Source organism: Merops nubicus, unplaced genomic scaffold (assembly GCF_000691845.1).
Source record: "Merops nubicus isolate BGI_N331 unplaced genomic scaffold, ASM69184v1 scaffold6044, whole genome shotgun sequence".
In the NCBI taxonomy this organism is placed as follows: domain Eukaryota; kingdom Metazoa; phylum Chordata; class Aves; order Coraciiformes; family Meropidae; genus Merops; species Merops nubicus.
The window spans coordinates 285,487-300,213 of NW_008602159.1; positions in this window are offsets into that span (position 1 = coordinate 285,487).

Genomic DNA, 14,727 nt, shown 5'->3' on the forward strand with positions numbered 1-14,727 from the left:
CTCTGTAAGATCAATGAGAAGTTCAACAGTTAAGAAGACTTGGACCAAAAGACTCTTGGGTTTTTTTAAAAATGCTCCTACTGCACTTCTAATGCATTACAGTCATGGAACACTTGGCTGTGGAAGGTGACCCTCCAAACTGGACCAATAGCACTTTTTTTCAGCACCAGAAGCTAAAAATCAATAAGAAGAACTTGAAGAGCATACAAGAGACTGCAGCCCTCTGAGGTAGCACAGGGTTTCAGCAGCTCCAGGCCACTGCCCCCATGCCAGAAGGCTACAAGTCCTCCCAGGACCCCAGGGCAGTGGGGTGAGCCATCCCCTCCAGACATCTGCCCTTCTCTTCACCATCTCCAAGAAGAGCAGAAACCACAGGCCAGGCATCTGTGCTGGCTTTCCCCTTTGCAACAGCTAACACTGGTGTCCTTGTGCTCACACAGCTACGTGTGACCACTCCAGTGCTCCACAGGTAACAACCCAGCACCGGAGGCTGGGACAGCTCTAGAAGTTACCAGCTAACTCAGCACAGCTGCTCTGCCCTCTCCACTGTAACTAAAGCTGCAAACACCTGAGTTGCCAGGCTCGGGAGGGGAATATGCTGTTTCCTCGAGTTTTCCCCTGCTGAGCTCAAGGTTTAACTCTCCAAGGAGCAGCACGTTGAAAAAGCCTTCCTCCCAGCACAGCGGGGGCACAGCGTGCACACAGGCAGGGCTGGCACTGCCCCCACCCAGGGCATCCACCTGCTCCAGAGCCCTGGGAGGGCTGCTGCTACTGCACTGAGCCACAGCCCTGCATCTCTGGCTTCCCAAGCTAAGCCCCAGCACTGTGCCCTCCCTGGGACCCTTTCAAACACACCCCAGGGGCAGGCTCTCTGCCTGCAGAGCCTTCCACAGAGAGGGGACTGCCCAGACCAGCTGCACTGGGCTCCCAGGACAAGTGCCAACCCTCCAGTGTGCTGACATCACACAAACACACACAGGATGACAGCTGGGCTCAGAAACACAAGAAGATTGAAGCAGGTAGAACTCCTGGTTTCCAGCAGATCAAGAACTATACCTGCTCAAACAGCAACAAAACACAGGTACCTGTTTATCTTCTGGCATTCCTTCAAGAGTCTGAGACATTCCTGAGGCTGGCATCAGTCTTCCATAACATGGAAGACCTTTCTCCACCACACAGGTCCAATCTTCCTGCTAACTCATCCAGTATTGCTCCAACCCCTACAGACATTCCACCTCTTTCCCTGAAACAACTCCTGAGGAGCCTCTTCAAAGACATCACAGCCTCTGGTTCAGGCTGTCCCATCTGATCAGCATTAACAGGTGATCACAGTTCCAAGGACATCATCTGTTGCTTAATTACCACCATCTCAGACTGGGAGAACAGATTAGGAGGCCACCCCTTTGCCCAGGCATGCTCTGCCCAGGTGTATGATGTCTCTACCATCACTGTGGCCTCTGGGCCAGGTGCAGGAACTTCTCTGTGGGGTTTAGATCGGCACAGCAGCAAAAAAGCAAAGAGAAATGGCAGAGGAGGCCAATGCTTAACCCGTGGTTTGTAATCTGATGTGCATACACCCAGTTCACCATCACCCTCCCCAGAGCAGTTCCCCAGTTTGCCACACTGTGTTCAAGACAGTCCAGAAGTCTGCTAAGGAGGGTCTAGATACACCCTACCATTTGGGAGTCTTTGCCATGCTGGGGGTGGACAGAGAGCAGTGTAAAGCCCTCAGTTCCAGGGCTGATCCCCATGTTGGTGTCAATCTGCTCACTGGGCACGGGATGGGATGTGAGATGTGAGTGCTGGAGCAGGTCTCTGCCCTGGCCCTGCCCCACCAGCCCAACCCGTGTGCCACGGCCAGTGCCAGGCAGCCATCACAGAGCAGCATACGCTCCACAGCTCCTGGCTGGCTTTGGCTGCACCGGCTGCAGCTGGCCAGCAGGCTGCTCAGCAGTGTTTGGCACGTGGCTCCCAAAGCCAGAGAGGAACCGCAGTGCAGTGCTGGGAGTACAGGAGTTCTCAGCACCGCAGCAGGAGAGCAAGGGACGGGATGGATGGAGCTCACTGAGCTGGCTAAATCTGTGCCTGCATGCAAAACATCTGCCAGAGGACAGGCCAACGTGGGCAAGGAGGCTGCGGTGCAAAGGGCTGGGCATCTTGGCCAAGGACACGTGAGGAGTTGGTGGCACAGCACGTGAAGAAGGGCCCAGGATTAACATGATGGAAGGGACATGTGTCCTGGTTTTGAGTCCCCTCTACTTGCCCCTACCCCAAGCAGCCCCTGTGGCCACTGTGTGCCTTTCTTCACCTCGCTGGTGCTGGCTGCACTCTCAGCTGCCCCCAGGAGCCCACAGGCACGGCACATGGCCCTCACACCCTCTGCAGCTCATCAGGCCCAAGCATGGCTCCCTCTTGATCCCACACACGCAAACACTGTTGTGTTTGGCACCAGCTGAGGAGGGGAGCCTTGCAAAGGAGGCTGCTGTCTCCTCCATAGCATCATTTTGGGTGCTCTGGTCCTCCTCAGCAGAGGGTGGGTGTGGCACTAATGCATGCAGGGCAGTACAGGGCACACAGATCATCCTTTGCTGCCAGAACAGGAGACCTGCCCATCATGGGGTGCTGTGGGCTCCAGGGGTTGGCATGGCCTCAATGAACAGCCAGGGAGAAACCCAGAGCAGACATGTGTGGAGGGCTAACAGCTCTGACAACGTCGATCCTTAGTCAGGCAGTCCCTGAGTCACAAATTGCTGGGGACCAGACACAAGTGACACGACCTGAGGTCCTCCTGCTGCAGCCATGCCAGCCAAGCAGAGACCAGACACTGAGCTAGCTGGACCACTGGTCCTGGTGAGGAAGGAGGGAGTGTGGCCAGCATCTTCCCAGTCTCTTCCTGTTCCAGACAGGTGTCCTATCTCCTGGGGAGCTTTGCAGGCCTGCCCAGGGACCCATCCTGCCAGCATGAGACTGGGAGAGTGGGTCCCTGCACACACGCTCCCACCACACTGTGCTGCTGGTTCCCCAGGGTGGGCAGGGATGATGCTTCCAGGACCCCACTGCCTGCTGGTGGGGGATAACGTGGATGTGTAACACTAACGACTGGCTAGGGCAATTCATCAAAGCTCTTTTGTGGCAGCTCATGCCCTGTGAAAACAAAAGAGAGACTCAAGACACTAGATCATCAAATTTAGGGCCTGACCTGAACTTTGAAATAAAGCTTCATGAAAGAGAGAAAAGGGGGGCAATGACACAACTCTGTGTGTGTGTGTGTGTATGGTCCAGCTGACCTCCCTTTGCTTCAGATCACTGGCTCCCACAGGGCACCCCACTGCCCAGCAGGATTAGGCACATCTGGGGGCTTCAGGATTCACACCAGCAGAGTCAGCCAAATCCAAGACACAGCCCTGGGCTGCTGGCAGAGTCCTTCCCCTGCTGACACAGGGGCTGGCAGGTAGAGCAGAGGGGCCAAGGATGGAAAGGACCATGGAGGTACAGACCTGCCAAACAGCTTTCCCTGGAGTCACTGCTGAGCACATTTTAGACTGCAGCCTTTGGAAGGAGCCCATGTGGCACGTATACATTATGCCAGAGACACACAGAGCAGTTTTCTGACCTGGCAGCAGACACGGTGCCAGTGCTTTTCTTTTTTAATTTGTATTTTTAAGTTTGGCTACTTAATTACTTGCCTGTCCCACTTCTGAACAGGATCTTCCAACTAGTCATTTGCAATAAGGCTGAAAGGCAGGAAACAGCACGTTCCCACACTGGAGACTGACCATGACATCACACCAAGAACCGACAGGGAACACGCCCTGCAGCTGCCCCAGCAGCTCCACCTCACCAGCACACACAGCCCAGTCCACCCAACACTCAAGGGGACAACAGGGGACCTCCCTGGTCACACACCCACCAAAGCCTGGACAGAAGGGACTACAGATGGGCATTTCCTACACTGTGGATGAAGGCTGGATGGCCTGGGAACATCAGCAGCAAGAGTAAAGGCTCCCACTTCCCCTCCTGCCCCCAGGGGAAAAGGCCCAGAGGTAGTGAACATCATCTGCTGCTCAACTTGTGCTGAAAGACCCTGTATCCTCCCCGGTGGAGGAGCAGGAGAGGCAGTATGAGGCGAGTCAGGAAAGAGGTCTGCAGGGGTGATGGAAGTAGCCCAGAGAGCCTTTCAGCTGTGAGGTTATTGTTCTGATCAGGCCCAGTCGATAGACCTCACCAAGAGTTGTCACTACACAGCAGCTACTTCGTGGCCATGAGTTGATTGTTAGGCTTCTCAGGTAGCAGCTGTTCACATCATCATTAAAAACACCACCAGCAGCCCTGGCCATCTTAGCAGAGACACTGAGGGTTTAATGGGAAAAGACACCATAAATATTCTCCTTTTGTCAGTCTAGATGATCTGCCCTGACCACATTGATGGTAGAGCTGCTGCCACCCTGCCCCTCCTCGAGCGAGTTCAGTCACCAGAGTGGTGAAAGCAATGCATCAGTGATGGGGCTTGGGGAAATGGTTGTTTAAATGGCAAAGAATCCCCAGAAAACTATTAGCTAACATCTGCTGAACTGCTGGCAGCTTGACTTATCTCATTATTTAGAAAACTATATATTTAAGAAAACCCATCAAATTAGACCTGCTATGTGAAAATACTGGAACTGAGGACTTTGAGCAGCAAATTCTTGTTACAGAGGATAGCTAGTGCTTTTTTTTTTTTGTACTTATGAAGGCCATTTTTCCTGCAGCCCTTTCCCCAGCAACACTGGAAGGCTAGTCCTCAAAGAAGCCTTGCTCTGGTAACAGTGGGAGATGACACATTTTTTCATTAGAGAAGCAAGTGAAGTAAGCTTCAGGCACACATCCCCTTATCTTCTGTGGTGTCTTCCAGATTTCTATCTAATGGTTCAGCTCTGGGGCAAGTCTTCACCTTTAGAAAATGAAGCAAACAGAAAGAATTGGGGGGTTAGTTATGCAAGTCATTTCTAGGGTTTTCATTCTCCCTTTTTCCCCCCATCTACCAGACAGAAATGATCATGTTAATCCCAAAGTGGCAAATCACCTCTGAGTCCTGGGGAAGTCTCTGTAGTGAGGAAGCAGCTAGGATTTTCCTTCAGAGAGTCAACCTACAGATGAATAAAGTTTGCATGCTTTATAGCCATGATAATATGAGCCTGGACCTAAGACACACTCAGCACTTGCTACTGTTTGAGTTCAGCAGTCAGAATCTGGCCATAACCACCACAGCTATACCAGGAATTTTCCTTTACCAGAAGCTGCTCATCTTTACCCAAACTTTCAGAAGAACAGTCATACTGCAGTTCTGCCCTACTTAGCTACACTTTCATGACTTTTTTTTGTCTAGCTATATTATACCATGTATGTATTTAGTACCTACGTTCACATACTATACATAAATGTCAGTTTGTTTAGAAATATATCGTATAAATACACTACACCACTTCGCTGCTTCAGTCATAAGTGAGTACACTGAACCACAGCTGTAAAAATAAGAGGAGTAAAAGTTCATTTTATGATGTGTCATCACTTATTTTTTCCTGTTTATCCAGTAATGGGCAGTGTCAGAAAGGCTGTAAGGCATCCTCAGCTCTTGGTGGGAATTCACAAAGTTCCTGCTGCACACAGAGACTTCACTTATGCTTGCTCTTGCCCTGAATGCTCAGAAATTTAGCAGTCAAGGATCTGAAGAAGAGGGCTGAGAGTTTTCACTCTACACAAGTAGCCCATAGCACTCAGGACACTGGCTGAGCCTGGAGCCTGCCTTAGAAATCAGGAAACAATGAAGGACCAACACGTCCTCACCTGGATGCCCCATCTGCTGGCACAGCTTCTCCAGCCACCTCAACCCCATCCCTGGTCACCCACCTCCCTCACCACCATCCATCACCCCATGATATCTCCCTGCTCTCTGCTTCTACTGGGCTGTGAAACACCTCCCGGGGCACCAGTGCTACCAAAACCCCTCCTCTGCAAGCCCAACACTTGGACAAGGACCAGGCAGCCATGCTGCCACCACGTGCCACGGGCGAAGGCCATGCTGGGTGTCACCTGCAACCAGGGACACGGGGGAAAGCTCCCCCCTCTAGTAAACCTGCACCTGTAGCCTCAGGCACAGCCTGCATCCCACAGGTTGTGGTTATTCTGCAAGGCAGTGATGGGAAAGGATGCCTGTGGACATTGCTTCTGGCTTTGACAAACCACTCCAGCTGCAGAGGCTGTTTCAGGGCTTTGTTTGCCCGTGTGCAATGTGCACAACAAGCTGAGCCCAGGTACATGCTCTGAATGTTCCTGTGCCACAGGGATGAGCCTCAAAGTCACATTTAGTGAGCAGCTGTCTCCAACACTGAGCTGAAGCTTAACTCCCGGGCCCAACCTTAGTGGTACATGCTTCTTCAGGGCAATTAATGGGCACGATGCATCCTGAGGTAAGAAAAGAGCAAAGAAAAGACTTTAGTCTTACTGTAAACTAACCAGGCAAGGCTGAGACTGTCCCTGTGAAGGAGGAACCCATGCCCTTGCCATTGATACTACCACTGAGACAAGCACTCTCTCCTAAGATGACAACCCTGTGCCAATTCCTATTTTCTGGGTACTTGTGAAGAAGGACTGAGCTGAGCAGAACCCAGTGGTAATTAACACACAGCACCGAGCTCTGCTTTTGAGAAGAAGGTGAGGAAATGTGCTACCTATTATGCAGAGACCACAGAGACGAAGCAAGAGTCACACTAATGAAGACAGGAAGGATGACGAACTCAGGCTCAGGAAAGTGAATAAAAGCATCAGGCTGAAAGACAGCAGCAATTTTATTCTAGCAGCTCTCTTCTGGAACCAAAATTGGGGTTAAACCCATGTTTATATAACGAATTAAACACCCCCCACCCCACAGCCCAGCAGCATTTGTGTGGAAAACAGGGAGCAGGGCAGGATTAGTCACCAGCAAGGAAAGGAGCTACAACGGGTGGAGAAGCTTCGCAGGGCAAACCCCTTTGAGAAAGGGCAGAGGCATCACCCCCCATGTGGAGAGCTCTCCCCGGGGCTTACTGTCCAGAAAAAGTAAAAAGAATAAAACCGAGGAGAACGATTTGTGCACTCAGCTATTCATTCTGGCCAGCAATATCACAGGGCACCCACCAGCAACCCCGGCCATAAAATACAAGCTGACCTGAAAGGGAACTTTTTTCCTTTCTGCTTTTTTCCTTGGCTGAGCCACCTACACGGAGAAATTGCTCATCCCCCCAGCTCCCCCTGCTCCAGCAAGTGACAGAGCTGGCAATTCTTCTCTAGGCACTAAGGTCCTGATCTTGCTCCCAGCAAAGTCAAAGGCAAAATTTGCTTGAAAGATCTCAACTAATTTCCTGCAAGCTCAGTGAAGTTGTTCGAGCCAGCTTCCCAAAAAAAGCCAATGCATTTTTAGAACCACAGCTGGGGGTCTACTGTATTATAACGTGACCCCTGAGAGGGTAAAAATTGCTGCAAAGTGAGTCCTCCTAGCTATTGTTTTAGGTTGCTGACTCAGGAAGACAGGGCTGCCTTGTTTCACATCTGAAAGGATTTTTTTATTTATTTCAGGACCACACAGGCTAGAAACGGCTTAGGGTTTTTGGTCTGTGGGTGGAAGGGGAGGTGGGAGGTTTCCTCTGTCAATGCAAACCGTGAGGAAGCTCAGGGTTGGTGAGAAGCAGCTTTCTGGTGCCCCGGGATGGCAGGAGGCCATCAGGGCTCTCCCCAGGGCTTGCCACGGGCACCGAGGCTGGAAATTGCAGTGCCAGGGTGGCAGGTGCAGCTGGCAGAGCGCCCTTGGGGCAGCCAGGTGGTGGGAGCGACCTTCTGGAGAAGGTGGGAGCCACATCAGAGGGTGCCGCGCAGGAAAAGGCCGGGGACAGCCAAGCCTGAAGAGGAAGTCGGGGCTGTGGTAGGCGTCATGCGATTCCTGTGAGCCGCTCAGAAATGCCAAAGAGGAAGGGAGTTGAGCTGGGATGCTGATTAAGGGCCCCTTTGCTCCACAGAGGGTGGAGGAGGGCCCCTAATGATGCACCCTTGGTCTGTGTAGGTCTAGGAAGCTGGCTGCAGCTGAGGTTGAAGGCACGGCGTCCCTCGAGCACAGCCTGCTCCACACCATCCCCACGTCCCCCAGCACAGGGACCACCAGTAACTCCTGCCAGAGCAGGGAGCACTCAGTCCAAGCCAGGCACAACTGCAAACGCTGCTGAGGGAGCTACTGCCCAAGTCTGCCTGGTCCTGAGTCAGTCCCCACTGAAACACAAGCAGAAACAGAACGGGCCTGTCGCTTCCCTACCAGCAATTTATGGAACATTAGAGGCTGAATTGGAAAAAATTGGAAAAAGTCCCACTTTGCTGAGAGCGAGACCAGGCGCACTTCACATACAATTACTCCTAATTCGGCTCAGTTACCAGTGAACTATAATATCTGTGAGAATTTTTAAATGGATCATTTTGTCAGTTTTTCTCCTTACACTTGCTCTGCCTTAGACACTTGTCACCCATTTTATTTAATTAGCACCACAATTGTATTAACACCACATTTTTTTAAATTTAATTATGCTTCTGCAGCACCCCAGCTTGTTTTCTGCAATTAGCGCTCTACTTTCATACAAATTAATCTCCCTGGAGAACTGCATTGAAAATAGAGAGAAAAAAGAGACCTCATTTAATGGAAATAATAACATCAACTGAATATATGTGTATATAGCCCTCATATGTTGCCAAACATGCAATTTGAGGTTTGTGCCTTCCATACAGATGAAATAATCAAGCAGTTTTCTCAGGAGTGAATTCAGGAATTTTCTTTTGTCACAGGCTTTCTGTCCTGGACATAGTGCAAAGAGTTAACTCTGTCTTCTGCTCTATCACACAATTTAATCTAAAGAGGACAGGAGGAAGACTGGTTCCTGTATCTGGTAAACATTTGCTTTATCAGGGAATGTAAGAGTGCCTCTAACAGCCCTTTCTCACTTTAACGGCAGCCACAGAGAATTTGAGTAGGATTTAGGGCATTAAAAGGGGCTGATTGCTCTATCTCTGTGATGTTCTTTTCATGCTGGGGTTTGTTCAGTGTTTTGGCTGCCCTCCGTGTAAACAACGATGAACCTGAACCACTAAGTTTTTCTCCAGCCTGCTTGTGTGTGAGCAGCAAAACACAGGTAATTCCTGCAGCAGAAGCAGCCAAGTGGGCTGACTTCACTCCTTACCCTTCTTTGTGTCATGGTGCCAGAAGTGAGCCAGAACCATGGCCCAGGAGGGTTCTGCTCAGTCATTTGCTTCAGGGTTTTTTTTTTATGTACTGTCTTTTATGCTGAAGTGGAAGTGATGGCAAATGTAATATGTTGGGGGGCTAAACTATAGTGGTTTCTCCATCACCTGATGACTCCTCCCCAGCAAAGAAGGGGGATCAGGAAAAGGAGAGGAGACCTGTGGGTTGCAATGAAAATGGATTTAATGAAAGAGCAAAGCTAATATTAATAATAATGCCAATACAAGGTATACAAAGTTCACTCAGCCCAGTCAATGAGGTGGCCACAATAAACAGAAAGCATCCTCAGGAGCAGGATGGTAAGGAAGCACCTCCAGGGATGGGGAGAAGCAGGAGCAGGAGGCCCCCCCCATCCTCCCCAAACTTCCCCTTTATACTGAGCATGATGTTTCTGGTCTGGGATGCACCCATAGCCAGCTCGGGTCAGCTGCCCTGCTTGACTCCAAACTGCTGACAGCCTGACCACTGCCGGGGCAACTGCAGCTGCCCCAGCTCTTTGCACCATGAGCTGGGAGTCTGCAGAGTAATTCCAGCAGGCTCGGCTAAAAGCTGCTTGGTGACAAAGAGATGGGGGGAATTTGTACCTGAAGCATGTTCACTCACACTCGTTTCTGCCCTAAAGCCACGGTGCTTCTCTGCCAGTCCTCAGAGGGATGTGTTCAATGTCACAGAATCACAGAATGTCTGGGCTGGAAGGGACCTCCAAAGGCCATCTAGTCCAACCCCCCTCTGCAAAATGTTGTCTGTGCCACAGAGGAGCTGGAAATGTGTGCAGAGAAGGACTGTTGGGGCAGTTCAGATATTATCCCAAACCTTATTTGTCCTTTGGAATGCTACTAGGAATTTTGTGCAAGGATACATTTACTGTTTGATCAGAAATAGTATAAAAAATACACTTACTGTTATGGCTTCTCCTGCTCACTCAAACAGTGATGGAGAACATTGAGAAGAAAGGCACAAATATAAAGCTGGTAAAAAAGTGGGAGAGAGTCAATCAGCCACACAGAACCGAAACCAGATCAAAGCCCGTATCAATGATTAACAGGAGAACATCAGGGGTTGGGTTTTTCAAAGCTTACTCTCAGGCAGCTGAAAATGAAATGTGATGTGCTGCAACCTTCCCTTGTGTTTTAGAGCAGAAGCAAGTCCCACTTAACATACATCAGCAAACTACAGGCTCAGGATTTCTTTTCACAACTGACTTAATGGAACTTTACTGGTCAAACAGGCGGTTCTGAGCATCTGACAACATTCCCCTGCCCACGTCAGATTAACTAGCAAAGAAATAAAAGCCTGGGACTTGCCTGGATATTTTCTGTGTTCTGGGATAGCTGAGTACAAAAACAATGCCAGAGTGACAGAAGGAAATTTAGCAAACCCTAGTTTACTTAGTGACAAAGGAGCTTAATGAGGTGGAGAGATTCAGATTGTTGCGGAAAAGCAACCAGAAGTTTGGAAAATGTCTTCCCCACCATCCCCACGTCCTCTCTGCAGGACATGGAGCTGTGAACAGCCTGGAAAGAGCGAGCTGTGAGCTGTACCAGAGCAGTCCTCTCGTGGATGAGCCGTGAGCCCTCCAGCACAGCTCTTGCTTGGGAGTTGCCTCGTGCCCGTGGTGGGGGCAGAGGGGCTGTTTGCCAGCCACCTTGGGAAGGAATTCCTGAGCTGCTCGGGGGGGCTGCAGAAGCCGGACACACATTCACCGGGGAAACACATCTTCACGTGGGAAATCAGGGACGCATGAAAGCCACTTTTTGTGTGGGTGTGGGCGGCACGGAGCAGCACGGAGTCCCCAGGCAGGTGCAAAGGAGGAACGTTATTCACAACAAACCCGGCCTTCTGATGCCCTTAGTTGACCATTAGTTGACATACTTTTTAGGCACAGCAACCCCACTTTAACCAACCACCAAACACCACGGTGCAAACACCCAGCACGCCTGACCTCCTCTCTTCTAGCTGAGTCACTCTCCCAGGGCCCTTCTCTGCTTAGCCTGAGTTCCAGGCCGGAGCCGTGACGTTACCAGGCCTGCCCTTACAGAGCTGTACCTACCAGCTACAGCTTTTGCCTTTGTGCTTCTCACAGGCTATGCTACAGTTTGACTGCAAACCAGTCTCCAGCCCTGAATTTGTGACTGACTGTTGTATCCTACATCAGCAGACCATCCCTCTGGTTCTCAGTCTTCTGCCAGCCTGCAGCAGGGTCTGAATGTGTTAAAAGGGTTGTGCAACTTTTTTTTTCTGCTCCAGGCCAAGGTATAGACAAAGGCCACATTTTCTGTAGTCAGCATGAAATGATTTCCCTTGTTCTCCACAGCAACAGCACTGTCTTTCTAAAGCTCATTATCTGCTATGTTTGAGCTCATGTGAGTGGTCCAGTGAAGGGCAAAACGCATCTGTGACACCTCAGGTAGGGTAGAGCCAGCATCCCTAGGACAACCTGGCACCTTCAGAGGTTCTCAGGGCAGTGTCTCTCCATCCTTCCTTACTTACACCCTCAGGGCCAGCTCTCACAAGGATGGCTGTGGCCAGCATTGCAGTCCCTAGGGTTCCTGGCAGAGGGGAGGTGACATTTCATCCCTCTCCTCCACTCGCCAAGCCAAGGAGGAGCACTGGGGGCAGCTGTGTCTCCCAGGCGTTCCCATGGGCACCACGAGCACAAAAGGCTGTGGCTAAGTGTCACGGTTCAGCTGTAATCATTCCTGGGAGACAATCTACAGGGGCCTTGTCTACCCTGGGCATCTGCCTCGACCGCAGCCAGCAATGATCTCACCAGCAGCAGAGGCCTTCCAGTGCAGCCATGCCAGCACACTGCTCGCCCCTCCGTGGGTCATCTGTGGGGTGCAGGCTGCGCTGGGCAGCCCTGCAGCAGCGGCCTGGTGTCACACAGGCGAGGCCGTTGGCATCGCCAGCCTCGGTGCCCACGCGCCTCAGCCTCCTCGCCCCTTCTGCCAGGTGTTTGCTCCTCTCGTTGCCCAGCTGCAAAGCACTGGGGGGTTTCTGATCAAAACCCTGGTGAGTGTGGGGGCTTCTGGCAGCCTCGCAGGACTGGCATTCCAAGGCTGAGCCGTACCTCTGGGTGATACCTCCAGCTAAAGGGCTTCTTGTCAGCACATTAAAGCACGCTGGCTAAAACCCCTCGTTAGCACTTGCTGCACAGAGCAGTTGATCAAGCAGCAGCAGACCAAGTTACTCTGGAGATTAATGACACAGTCGTTCAGCTTTGTCCTTTCTATTTGTTAACTAGTTCGTTCTGCAAATAATAAATACCGAGGGGGGGAAAAAAAATCCCAACCCTATTCTCCAGAACACCACTGTGAGGAGACAGGATTAGAATGACATCAAGTGGCTTTCAGCGTGACTTTGTGCAGTGTCAGGGTAGACATTCATACTGCAATGCAATTATTCAGTCAATCCCTCTCCCTGGGAAGTCAATGGATACTGTGCCAGGGACTTCAAAGGAAGAAGGATCATGCCCTCCTGTGCATTTTAGGGCTCTAACAGAGGTTGCTAAAAGCAGTTTTTAAACAAAGTAATCCTATTTATTCTTCTGAGAAGCATGCAGAAACACTAGACTTGCTAGCTGCTAAGGGAATTCCATTTTTTCTTTCCAGTTAATTGTGCTCCTAAGCAGAACAAGAATAAAAACTAAGATCTTTTTAGATCTTCTGCAAAGTGAAAATTCCAAAAGCCACAAAGCTCAGTTTGGATCAATGAAAACCTTGTTTTCCAGTAACATCAAAAAAACATTTTAGTTTGGATATCTGCTTCACAAGGGATTATACTTTGTCATAGAGTACACAAAATAAGTATTTCAGTGATGTTTTAGTTGAATAAGACACCAGTCTGACAAGGTCTGTAAGGAATGCATGGACCACGTTGCAAACCTCATTCTGTTTTGTTCAGTTGGGTTTTTTTGTAAATGAAATCCACAATTTCAGTTTTTTTGTTTTTTGTTTTGTTTTTTTTTAAATAAGGATGTTTCCGGTAGTTCTAACCATCGTCTACTAACTTTCAACTTGTGTTGTTAGAGTTAATAAATGACCAACGGATACTTGCTACAGATGTGAATATTATGTATTATAAATGCTCATGAGCACACAAGTGTTACCAAAATTAAGAGAAGCCCATTGACCTCCTGTGCTCTGCAGCCATCAGTTAACCATATACTAGACCATCTGTTTATCCTGTATTAACGATGGCTCCAGCTTAGTCTGTTGCTAAGGTGTACCCCTCACATAAAGTAGGACCATTTATGAGAGAACAGCTTTGCACCAGCACCCAGGGTGACGTGTCAGATGTGGAGGCCAGCCTCCAAAAAGCCTTTGCCTCCATCCAGGCCAAAGTGCTGTGGGTGAGACACCGAGTGAAATACCAGGAGGTCTTTATAACCCTGCTCACATTGGGCTGGGCATGCTCTGGAGGAGATGACAAGATGGGGATGGGAACAGGGGGGGAAATCTATGCTCTGCCAGGTCACAAGGCTGCTAGTTCTCACATAGACCAACTTAACCTACCATTGGAAGGCTACAGCAGCGAAAGCAAATAACATGCCAAAAATCAATTTTTTTTTTACCATCTGTAGATTCCTGAGCAAAATTGTCCCACATCAGTGGTCTCCTGAGCTTCCCCATCCCACATCAGTTCCTGTTTTTGGAGCATAGGTGCTCCTGGCACTGTGCAGGGAGGCTGCCAGCAATCCCACTCTTCACTGTGGTGGCCACTGCCTTAGCTTCATCTGTGAGATGCAGAGCTCTGATGACAACCTGGTATGTAGTAATTTATATACTTCTAATACAAAGAGCATTCCTCTCACAACAATGGAAACAAAAGATGATCCCAAAGCCCACGAGGCCACTGGGGCTCAGCTCTTCAGAACACCCATTTCCTACCCAGCAAGCCAGAGAGAGATGGAGACAGAGATAACCCACAGCACAATTTACTGCCCCAAACAACCTCCTCAACTAAAGGCATAACCATAATCATTGGTGAGAAAAAGCATTCCCTGCTAACATGTGAGAGGGATTTACAGCAGGGTCCCTTCCCAGCATCAGAGATCTCTCCAGGCACACCACCTCAAGGCTGCAGCATGTGGAAACACGTTCAGGTTGGAGGGGCCTCTCACAAAAGGAGGGGTGCTTTCTCCTCTGCTAACCTGACACCCTGCAGCCACACCACTCCAAAATGCACCCCGTTAAAACACAGACACAGTTCTGATAATGGCAATGAAGAATGGGGCACTTTTCTTTTTGGTGTTTGAAATAACCCAGTTAATGTTCCTGGTTTACAGAAATCTTCAGAGACTTATTACACTAGCTCTGTTTCCTTGGTTAAGCAAAATCAGCTTTAAATCACCCTTCCCCAAGAAAGGCAAATGGAAAGTATAGGTGGTATGTATTAGAGGAGCTCAGATTTTACCCAAATCAGTTTAAATGAAC